General features: G+C 44.5%; 1 protein-coding gene across 3 annotated transcripts in view; it reads left to right on the plus strand.

Moving 5' to 3' along the window:
• DPF3 (double PHD fingers 3) overlaps positions 1 to 12362 on the plus strand; it is a 274154-nt gene that overhangs the window by 225181 nt on the left and 36611 nt on the right. The window contains exon 10 of one of the 3 annotated variants that reach the window (XR_009452415.1): positions 3058 to 4871. The exons of 1 other annotated variant lie outside the window; for it this stretch is intronic. The gene's annotated coding sequence lies outside the window, so the exon portion shown is untranslated. Of the gene's footprint in view, positions 1 to 3057; positions 4872 to 12362 lie in introns of those variants that run through there. One more of the 3 variants, XR_009452412.1, reaches the window with a different exon arrangement.

A 12362-nucleotide genomic window follows, 5' to 3' on the forward strand; every position in this document is an offset into this window, starting at 1 on the left:
AAAAATCATTCTGCTTGATTGATTTACCAGGTAGCTGAGAATGATGGCAGATCCCTGTCAGAACTGAATTGCCAGCTAACAAGCATTGGCAAGTAGGTTTTCAAAATATCTCAATACTGGCCCTTGACCAATGACTAAGACTTATTTTTTTTTTTAATTTTGAAATAAATTCAGAGTTACAAAAAACTTACACAAATTATATAAAGAATTCCCATCGACTCTTCATCTAGATTCTTAAAAACACCACAGTATAATGGTCACAATGAGCAAATTAACACTGACACCATACTACAACCTCCAGACTTTACTCAGTTTTTGCCAATTGTCTTACTATGTCCTTTTTCTGGTCCAGGGACCCAATCCAGGATCACCTGTTCTTTTCGGTTGTCATGTCCTCTTAAAGTCCTTTAATCTAAAGCAGTTAGTTCTGCAGTCTTTCTTTGTGTAACTTTGATACTTTTGGAGAGTACTGTTTAGTCATTTCTTAGAAAGTCCTTCATTTTAGGTTTGTGTTCTGTTTCCTAATGATGAAAATCATGTTATGCAGTTTTGGTAAGAATACTACAGAAGTGATGCTGCATCCTTCTCAGTGCATCATATGGGGGGGGGGGTGTACATAATTTATCCCATAATGTGGCTCAGACGTTTGGCCTTTCAGCTTAGGTTCAGGCTAATATGTTTGATTCAGGCTAGTTTGTTTGTTTCAGGCTAGTGTGGATGATAATACTTTCATTCACATATACCTTGTTTATTTGGCAACCAGGGACTAGGTAACTGCTCAGCAGGTTGGCTGGGTTGTCATGGGACGACAGTGGGATTCTTTTTGCTGTGGGTCAAAATAGTCAGGGAGATGTCTCTTGTCAGAGAATGGAGGTAGAGCAATGTGCCATAATTATTTATTGAAAAGAAACTGAGGAGTGAGCAATGTTTCTGAGCTAATTAGTGGAAGGATTTAGTGTCTCACTCCATACATAGCAGGTGCTTCATAAATATTGACAGAAAGGTTGGAGAAGTCATACATATCTAGACACAGCATCCACTGGTCAAGTCAGAGGGCTTCCTGAGATCCAGGAGGCAGCGTGGTGGTGAGAGATGTAGGAGGGAGAGTGAGGATGTGAAGACAGGCGTGAGGGGAAAGTGGAAGCTGCGTGGAGGGACCAAAAGTCAGCCTCCTCGAAAGGGACTGAGAGCAGAAGACCAACATGGCAGGACATCGCTTTTGGCCGGATGTTGGCTCCACCAGACGAAATGAAAGAGAAAATGGATGTTGGGAGCACAAAGCTGGGAATCAACCAGCTATTTTCTAGGTGGCTTATGTGGGCAAACGAAGATGAGTGTGTGTACATGTGTGTTGGGGAATCAATTGTAGAAACTTGAGGAAATTGAAAGGGCATGGTGTATGGTTATTAGAAAGACTCACTAAAAGTGTGATAGGTGACATCTGACCAGAGGAGTTAAGGGCATAGGGAGAGGGTCAGAAAGACTCCTGGCAGGGGGTGAAAGTCTGACTGGATGTCCAACCAGAGAGCACGCAGCAGACACTCTGGAAGGCCTGGAGAAAGGGCTGGAGGCAGGTGGAATAGCAGAGAGGAATACCAAGGAAGATGAATCTGGGAAGGGAGACCAAACAAGCAGATCTGTGAAGTGAGACAGTGGGGTGGGGTGGGATGGGATGAAAAGAAACTCGGCCAGGTGTGAGGGGAAGGCTAGATGTGGGTGAAAGCAGGTGAGTCCCAGCGTTGGGAGTCCATCTAATCCAGACCCGCACCCCTGAGCAGTGAGTAATAAGACCCTGACCAGTGAAAGGAGAGGTGGGGGATGGGGAGTTTTAGCTTGGAAGAGGCGGAGCTGCTCATTTGATTTTGAACATGGCTCCCTTTTGGCTTGGCTCTTTTCCCGTTGAGCCCCTCCTTCCTTTCCTCTCTCTCTTGCCACTCAGTTCAGTGTGAGCTGGGCACTGTCCGGGCACCCATCTCTGCCCTTAGGAACTGCTTCTGGGGTGAAATGTGATCGTACTTGGTTTTATTGCTTACTCTTGGGCCGGCTACTCCATTCCAAAGACTAAAATAACTTAGCAGATTTCATTTCAGAAGCAAAATCCATGCCTGGTTGGTACCCATCCAGACTAAAGGACCCACCTGGGTTGAACTGCCCCCAGGTTCCAAGTCTGACACTTAGAAGTACTGGGCTAGTTGAGCACTGGCATGGATCTCTTGGCTTGATTCTCTCTCGGAGTAATTCAGACTCCCTGGAATGCCTTGGAGCATTGTTTTGGGTGAGGGTGTGTGGATGAAGCAGTGGCCTTGGGCCAAATGGGGCATCAGTTGGGGTTTTCTGTGACTGCAACTGGTCCTGTACCATAGAACTACTCATTTCTACTTAGGTGATGGGAAGATAGATTGCATCATAATGGCCTTTTTGAGGTATTTTATGTGCTTGCTTTTTTTTTTTTAATCCTCATCTGAGGATATTTTTTTCCATTGATTTCTAGAGAGTGTGGAAGGTTGGGAGGGAGGATTGGAGCAGGAGGAGGAGGGGAAGAGAGAGAGAGAGAGAGAGAGAGAGAGAGAGAGAGAGAGAGAGAGAGAGAGAGAGAGAGAGATTAAATGGTTGCCTCCCACATGTGCCCCTACTGAGGTTGGGGGAAAGCACGTGCCCTTGACTGGGAATTGAACCTGTGACTCTGGTCTGCAGGCCGACACTCTAACCACTGAGAAAAACCGGCCACAGTCTGGGGTGTTTTAACAGCGAAAAGGTTTAGTTAGTTTGGTTTCCAAGCAGAGGAGAAAAACCAGATTTTGCTGACACCCAGTTTTGCTGCTGCGCCACCTAGGAATGGAAGGCCAGCTGTGTCCTCTGTTTCTTGTGTCATTCAGCCGCCGGGAGCACTGACCTGCCCGCTGCGGGCTGACTTCCTGCTGCTGGAGTGCAAGGCACGGAGACGCAGTCTGTTCTGGTCCATGGCCACGGCCTCATCAGAGTGTCTTTCTTTCTTTTGTTTTGGTTTGAATTCATTTCATTCCCACCACCCCCTTAATTGTATTCTTTCCTTTTTAGGGAGTTGTCCTGTGCTGTTGTTTTTTGTTTTATCTTTCGTTGCCTTTCCCTCTGCAGTCAACTCTATGACCTGCGGACCCCGGCGTCCTTCAAGCAAGCCGTTTCCGAAGAAGGTGAAAGAAGGCACGATGATTGCACCTCCTCCTCCTCCTCTTCCTCCTCCTCCTTCTCTTCCTCTTCCCTTGCCCGGCCCCCTCCTGTGCGTGTGTTTCAGCCAACACAGGAGCCTGGATTTTTGTGGAAAAGCCTCCAGCTCAGCTCAGAGAAGTCTCAGGAATGGCCTCTGTTTTTTGCAATAAGAAGATTTTTTTTTTTCTTTTTAAAATTCTCCATTACATTTTCTTAAAATGTCTGTGAGGAAGTACCCAGGTCAGACCGGAACTGCTCTACAATAGAAATAACTGAAAACAAACTGATGAGGAAAAAAAAAAAGAGTTCACTATTTTATTTATTTCAATATTTAAAAGAAAAATGTGCTGATGTGGCACATTATTTTTATTTAAAATACCTTCTACTTCGAAAGTGAAACGCGATTTTGTGAAGATATGAAGTCAAAAGAGTACGTAATGTAAAATAAAGACTGCATATTAACTAAGGAAAACACCCCCCATTTTAAATAAGAAAATAAAGATCAACTCTGCTCTCTCAGGCTCTTTAAAAAGCCATTCATGTATGTGCTTTAGGTATTTTTATTTCTGCCAGTTGGATGTGGTAAGTGAGGAGTGATCAGGTTTGTTTTTTTCCTTCTTCAAAAGTCTATCGAAAGTGTTGGTGATGTTCAATGAGTGTTACGTCTTGACTGAAATAAATTAGCCACAAAGGCTATCAGCAGTCCCTCTGCGCCCCCCCCCCCCCCAAAAAACCTCTCCCCTAACCCAGGCGAGCCCCATTTATCTGAATGTCAAGAAGCAGCCTGCCTCCTGGTTATCATGTCTGACAAGGCCTGGTTCTGAAAGGAATTCCACCTAGTGATTAAATATATCTCTGTGAGTTCAACAGATTCAAACACAGACAGCTTTGTTTAAAATAATGCAGTGAAGGAAGAGGAAAAAAAAGACAAACTGAGCATCAGCCGAGATGATACTAATTTGGTCTCCTAACAACTAGAGGAAGCTTGCAAAGGGAACTCTGCTGAACCGGCTTCAGGGACGAGATGCTGGTGTCCCGAGGGCAAGAAAGGCCAACCTGAGGGAGGGGAACCTCAGAGTCAGTTGCCGGTGGGGGTAAAGGAGAAAGGCGGGTGTTCTGCCGTGTCCTTTTATGGCCATGTGAGTGGAAGGGAATGTGATGGCCCCTGAAATGTAACTCAGCAGGCCTAATGGAGGAGCGGGTTGCCCGGCTGGGGCGCTGGGTTTTACTCCAGGCCTTTTACATGGCCACGCTCTTGGGTTTCACTCACTTCTAGCAGAGTCTTATTAAATGTAGTCTCATGCCTGATAGTCTTGTCAGCAAAAGCCCTCGAGTGACGGTGCTACTGAAGCGGTTTTAAGCCGGAGAATGTCTCTTTTGCCTTTGAAAGGGGAGACTGGCTGGGCGCCCCAGTCCCGCCAGCCCTTTCCGATTTCTCATTCAGGGCCAGTCCTCAGGGGGAGATCACCAAGAGTGTCTTTGTATCATTTGTAGCCCTTTGCTCTGACATTTTCTGGTAGAAAATGTCCCCTTTAAAAATGCTAATGATTATAATAATAATTCACTCTCCAACCAACTCCCACAAGTTATAACATGTGTAGAATTGTGATAAAGCTTTGCATAATGTAGGGTTTGTATCAAGTGTGTGTAAGTTTCTGTTAAATAAAAGTCTATTTCCAATGCTCCTATAGCATCTCTGTAAATTTTGCTTGACCAACCTCACCCTACATGAGCTCAACTTTCCTACTGTGCTGTTGAAGAGACTCCTGAAAGGATTCTGCCCATTTGCTTGCCTGGGATTTGTTGAACCCTATGGTTTTATGTAGGAGCACAATCTAGAACAGTGGATGGCACTGGTTTGGCTGACAGGTGGTGGTGGCATGGAAAGTGAACAATGCCCAGGGTTGATGCCAGCATCTGCTCTGAGTCCAGAGTTGCTGTCACCAGCCCACCACCACCCTGGCCATCGTCACCTTCTCCATGGTCAGGACAGGTTTACGGAGAGCCTGGGACATGTGCAGATGTAATACCCCTGCCCAATGCTGCCATATCACCAGTGCCAAGAATAGTTTTGCAGAAGAAAGCAAGGTTTAGTGCAGTGATGGCGAACCTTTTGAGCTCGCTGTGTCAGCATTTTGCAAAACCCTAACTTAAGTCTGGTGCCATGTCACATAAAGAAATTTTTTGATATTTGCAACCATAGTAAAACAAAGACATATTTTTTGATATTTATTTTATATATTTAAATGCCATTTAACAAAGAAAAATCAACCAAAAAAATGAGTTCGCGTGTCACCTCTGACACGCGTGTCATAGGTTCGCCATCACTGGTTTAGTGTGTGCTTGGAGCATGCTGGGAAGTTCAGGTTTCCATCACCTGAAAGGTGCTCTTGCTGTAGCTTCCCCAAGCTGCCAGTTGGTTCGGCTGTCAGCCAGCCCCTGTGATAGGCTGCTTCTGTGTGGAGGTGGGCAGTCTTGCCTGATGAGTCCCCTAGGTCAGATAGAACCAGACCAGCCTCAGGCCAGGCCTAGCCCTCAGAGCATCACCAGCCAGGTGGGGTCAGGTGGAGGCGGGACGTGGCCTTGTGCTGCTGCTGCTGGCACTGTAGCTTCTTTTAGAGCAGTGGTTCTCAACCTTCCTAATGCCGCGACCCTTTAATACAGTTCCTCATGTTGTGGTGACCCCCAACCATAAAATTATTTTCATTGCTACTTCATAACTGTAATTTTGCTACTGTTATGAATTGTAATGTGAATATCTATATGCAGGATGTATTTTCATTGTTACAAATTGAACATAATTAAAGCATAGTGATTCATCACAGAAACAATATGTAATTATATATGTGTTTTCCGATGGTCTTAGGCAACCCCTGTGAAAGGGTAATTCGACCCCCAAAGGGGTTGCGACCCACAGGTTGAGAACCACTGTTTTAGAACAATCATCACAGTTTGACATTTGTTATGGATTTTGTAAGTTCCCCTGGCACTAAAAAGGGACTTTTTTCCTTCAACATACCCTCCTTAGGCTTTTAAAAAAATTGTGGTAAAATATGCATTACATAACATTGATCATTTTAACCATTTTAAAATTACAGTTCATTGGCATTAAGGACATTCACATTGTTGTATAACCATCACCACCATCCATCTCTGGAACTTTTCATCTTCTCAATTGAAACTCTGTACTCATTCCTCCAGAATATTTGTTTTTTTAAATTTGTTTTTAAAGTATTTTACGGCTTATATGCATCTTATTTCAGAGAACACTTGGTAAGAGAGTGAAACCACAGTTTTTGCAAAGCGGTATGCAGTATGCAGAGACTAGCTTGGGTCGGGGCTGTTTGTTTGGTTGGGGTGGGGAGGAGGTTATTCTGAGTAAAAGCAGTTTATTTTCCTTATGATTTACAAAGGAGTTTGCAAACTTTTTCTCTAAAGACCTACTAGTAAATACTTTAGGCGTTACAGGCCACATCTGTTGCTACTACTCAGGTATGGGGTTTTAGCATGGGAGTAGCAAGCCATAGACAGTATATAAATGTATGGGCATGCCCCTATGTTCCAATAACACTTTATTTACAAAGATAGGCAGCTGGCCAGATTTGGCCCAGGGCCCATAGTTTGGTGATCTCTGATTTAGAGATAGTGACTATTATACTGTTAAGTGGGGATGGGGGTGGTCATAGTTAAGGCCTTTTCTAAGCCTCGGGACTAAGGAAAGAAGAATTTTCCCTCACCAAGTGAAGGGCTAGAGGTGCATTTCATGATCAGTAATGTAAGTTGTATGAAGCCCATATGCAAAAATACTTCAGAGCCAAAAAAATTCCACCACAAAGTTTTAGAAGCTCTGTGATTTTCTAGTTTGGGTGTTGAGCCCAAAGTGCAATAGTGCAATGCTTACCAAAAGAATCTATAAATCATCAGCCAGTCTGCGAGGAGGACATGGTGACTAATAGCGTTCATCCCTAGCACCTTACATAGGAAACAAGGCCAACTTTAAAGTAACTATTCGAATTCATGCAGATGGCTCCTCTGGGCTAAGTGAACACAGTAGAATTCCGTCTGTATGGCATAGATGGTACAGACATTCAGTGGAGCCCAGCTTGGGAGGCATGGAGTGTTGTGGTTAAAGACATGGCCTCTGGTGACTAATGACCTGCAGTGGCTGTGGCTCCCTGTCATGGGTAATTATGGAGCAGGTGTTGAGGATGCTGCTGAGATGCGTTTCTTCCTGAGAACTCTGATGCTTGTGGGCATTTAGCATCAGGACTTCCCCTAACTCCTCACCTCATATCCAAAATACAACAATAAGAAGTACGTTTACTCCTTGAATGGTGGACAGAATTCCGGATGTCAGACCTGAATTGATATAGAATTGAAACCTTCTTACCAGTTGAATATGGGATGATCCTGAAGGGTGGCCTGTGAGCCAGTTATGCTAGGTGGCCGCAGCCAGGCAAATTTACAGAAAATATCCTCTTTGGCCATTACTGGAGGGTGCTCAATTGTTTAGAGAAGTTCAGTGATTTTTCAGATCTCAGTGTACCTTCTAGTGGAGTTTATTGCTAAGATCCCTGAGTTACCTCCAAGTTTCCTTGAAGGGGGCAGCAGTTGGGATCAGGATGCTCTGTGTTCGATCCGTTTGCTCCAAGCTCCACCCTGTTATCACATCTGAGTTGCTCAGGTGTCAGTTTTTAGGCACAGACTACAAGGAGAAAGATCCTTTAGACGGAAAGTTAGAAAATCTTGATTTGTATTTTACATAAACCTGGTGTGAGAAGCATAGTCCCTTGGCTACCTGACCTTTTGTTACACCAGAATAGGAAATACTTTGTCTGGAGGTGATAACGGTGGTCATAAAAGGATCAGCACCGACCTGATAGATATAATAATGTTAGCTGTGCTATTAGTGATCCCCTGGTAAGGCATAATCATAGCTGAGGTGAATCCCCAAGTCCTAGTGGAACACTAGCTGGAGTATTGTGTTATGTATTTTTTAAGTAAGCGAGGTACCAGGCTGTGTTCTATTGGGAATACAGTATAAGGGCAGGGAAGTACTTCCCCACTCCTATTTAATATTTGACACTACTATGTTGGAATTAGGTGAAAATAATTGTGAAAAACCCAGAAAGTACAGAAAAGATTATTAACAACATGTTTAAAGGGATGGACAATAATCCCTTTAAGAAAAAATTAAAGTATTAGGGTTAAGTTAGGGAAGAGAATTAGGGGGCATTTGATAACCATCATTATGTGTATTGAGAAAAAGACACTGACCAGTTGCTTTTGGTCTCTAGACTGGAGAGGCATCTTAGTGCTTAAAACAAGCTGACAAACAGTTCTTTTGTTGACATCAATAATTTTTGACTATTAGGGCTGATTAGGGAACTCACTGGTAGCCAAGCATTTCTCCCATGAGGAGTTAGGGGCGTGGCTAGATGACCTCTGAGGGTCTGGTCTAGCTCCGCCATGCTTTAAATTGCAGCTGGTGCCCTGAAGGAGTTGGTGCCTGACTCACCCCCAGGGAGTTGGGAGGCACGGGGACAATTAGTCTCATGAATGTGCATTATGATCATTAACCAAAATTACATCTCTAGGCTTACTTCTAGCCATACTGAAGCTGTGTCCCAAGCCTGTATGGGGACTCCCATTGTTTTAGTGTGAGACACCAGCTGGAAAGTGAGTGTGGTGGCAAGCCACATTTTCCTTAAGAGAAACCAGATAGTGGGAGACAAAAACCAGTGAGAATCAACCGAAAAGGACAGTAAGACCAAGAGGCCACAAGGTGAAAATGGTTCCGCTGAAAACACCTGAATTCCACTCTGGGGCTCATCTCCCTGGAGTCCACCATGTGCAGCAGCATCTTGGGTGCATGGGTCTTGTTCTTGCTCATGGGCCCTGAGTATTATTCGCAGCTTGATTTTGGTTGAAAGACCTCATTACTGTTCATGGTTGTCTACTCCCTTCTCCCTAACTTAGGTGAAGAAAGGTCTTATTAGAAGACAAAGTTAATTTTGGATACACACACACACACACACACACACACACACACACACACACACACACTCTAGAGCAGTGGTTCTCAACCTTCCTAATGCCGCGACCCTTTAATACAGTTCCTCATGTTGTGGTGACCCCCAACCATAAAATTATTTTCGTTGCTACTTCATAACTGTAATTTTGCTACTGTTATGAATCGTAAATATCTGATATGCAGGATATATTTTCATTGTTACAAATTGAACATAATTAAAGCATAGTGATTCATCACAGGAACAATATGTAATTATATATGTGTTTTCCAATGGTCTTAGGCGACCCCTGTGAAAGGGTTGTTTGACCCCCAAAGGGGTCGCAACCCACAGGTTGAGAACCACTGCTCTAGAGGCCCAATGCATGAATTTGTGCACAGGTGGGGTCCAGCCAGCCCGCCCCGATCAAGGTCGATTGGTCGATTGGGCCGGGACCACTGGGGAGAGAGGCTGTGGGCGGTTGGCCAGCCGGCCCCACCCCCTGGTCAAACTCCCGAACTCCCGGTCGAACTCCTGGTTGAGGGGACAATTTGCATATTAGCCTTTTATTATATAGGATAAGACAAAAATCTGCCTTGGAAGAGCAGTAAACAGGATTTCCTCTAAATATCTTGGAAAAGAATTCTGATAGAATAATTCTGCTCTGTGTTTGACTTAAGTCACAAAGATTGTACTTGATTTAGTGTGTGAAGTCATCTTCCCGCGAACCAGAAATGTAGCAGAAGTTGGGAATGGAGATAACTGTAAGAAGGGTTGAAGGAGGCCCGTGATGAATGGCTAGCATGAACACTCAGTCCGAAACCTCTACTTGGCTGAGCTATGGGTTCAGAGAAACTGGCAGTTTGTAATCCTGAAAACTTCCTGAGTTAAAATAGATTCTGTTTCCTTCGTACACATCAACCGTTCATCTATAATTGAAAAATAGATCAATACATTTTTACCACATTCTGTTACTTTGTATAATGACCCTCTCTGATTATTGGTTTGCTTATGTTACTGATCAATTAATCAAACATTTATTGAATGTATTCTATGTTGCAATACTATGCTAGGTTTTTGCAGGACATAAAAGAGAAGCAACAGGGAATTAAAACAACTCTGGGAGATACTTTCTATGTGCTAGTTACCAATGGGCTTTTTATGGATGCTAGCTTGTTAAAGCCATATATCAGCCCTTTCAGGTTAAGATTATTTCTATGTCACATAAGTAGAAATTGAGGCTCAGAGAGATTGAGTTGACAAAGGCAGTAGTGACAGTTGGTAAAGTCTGATTTTTCTAACCAAGGGTTTTCTACTTATAAAATTCTCCCTACGGTGATAAACAACATTTTTTTTTGTTCTTCAGGAGAAAAGATGGTTAGCCTATTATTCAAGATGAGACTATTTATAGTTAAGTGCCAAGTTGGCGCAAGATACGAGTGCCAGAGGGCTCAGCAAGGGGAGTTACCAATGCAGGTAATGAGGAGGTGTTCATGGAAAGGTGAACAGAAATGGGTGGTCAAAGAGAAGGCTGGCCCCTGAAAGCAACAGTGGGAAATTCCTATGCAAAAGCTCTGAGGTAGGCCTGCAGCCGGAGCAGAGATAATCAGGGAGGTGGTGGGGATCCTAGGCTGTGGGGAGAAGTCATAAGAATGTAAATAGCACCCACATTTTAGAGGCTGATCCACAAAAAAGGAGGAACAGTCAGAAGTCAGGGGTGATATGTGCTCTTGAACAGGACAATGTGACATTCATGTGAGGACAGCTGAACTGCACATGCCAGGAAGTTGGGGTTCGTATTCACTTCACAGGGTTGCCGCTGACCCTGTCATGCTCATCTTGCTTGGTATCAAACCTGGTGGTTAACGATGCCATGGGCATGTTCCACCAAGTGTTATTCTGAAACCGGAGGCACGGTTATCATACTTCCTCCTCGTTTGCATTTGGGGAGGAAAGTCGGATGTCCTGAGTGGGTTGGCCCCAGAGAACTTTGCACTTGAGGCTCAAAATCTATGATTATCCTCGGCAAGTTGGAGAAAGGGTTTATTTGAACAAGTACCCTTAGACGGAGGTCACTGAGTGTGGGAGGAGAAGCGAGGAAACCAGGCTCAGATTCTGGCCATTGGCTGTGTTTGTGTGTAGAAGCTCCTTTCCGCATGAGTGCCTGGAAACACTGAGCCGACTCACTCTTAGGAGGCCTGAGATTGCCCTCCCCGGGTCCTCATTTCCATCTCTGTCTTGATGTTGATCTCTCCCCACTTCATCTTGTCGATGGCCCCCTCACTGGCCGCTAAGGCTGGCAGAGGTGTAGCCATGTGTGAGGAATATGGACTGCGAGTCCCAAGAATATGGACCATCTCCACAGTGGCCAAGAATGGTTGGTGCTTCCTGACCTGCCAAATAGCCACCACACTCTCAATGTAATCTTCCTAGCAGCCTGGCCAGGTTACTGTCCCACATAGAAATGAGTAGCCCAACACTCAGAAGGGTTAAGTGACTTGGCCAAAGCCACACAGAAGTAGGGCCCAGACTAGACTCCAGATCTTTCTGATACTTACATTAGTGTAATTGCCAATACTTGTTTTTGCCTATAGTGCTTGATGACAACTGACATGGCTAAAAAGTGGTAGAGCCGTGGGCGAAAAAGACTATCAGATAGCATAGAACTGAAACCCACAAATGAATAAAACCTACCTTCCCTCTGAAAAGAGGAAAAATGATTGGATGCCAGCCTCTGGACCCACCCCTCTTCAACCCCCTACCCTCGCCCCCCCAACATTTAGACAGTACCTGCCTCTAACAAAGGTGAGACTATTTATAATTAAGTGCCAAGCACTGTCTCACCAAAGCTGGTGTGGCTCAGTCAGTTGAGCATCTTTCCATGCAACAAGAGGTCACTGGTCCGATTCCTGGTCAGGGCACATGGCCAGGCTGTGGGCTCAGTCCCCAGTGGGGTGTGCAGTAGGCAGCCATTGATGTTTTTCATGTCAATGTTTTTCTCTCCCTCCCCTTCCTCTCTCTCTCTCTCTAAAATCAGTTTTTTTAAAAAGCATAAAACAAGCCTTCTTTCCTTCATTTGCCTTTCACTGTAACCCCTGAGTAGATCTGGCACAGCCAACATTCCTGCCAGAGTGTTAATTAACTGTTCCATGCATCCACCTCTAT

The sequence above is a fragment of the Myotis daubentonii genome, chromosome 1, assembly GCF_963259705.1.
Source record: "Myotis daubentonii chromosome 1, mMyoDau2.1, whole genome shotgun sequence".
Taxonomy (NCBI): domain Eukaryota; kingdom Metazoa; phylum Chordata; class Mammalia; order Chiroptera; family Vespertilionidae; genus Myotis; species Myotis daubentonii.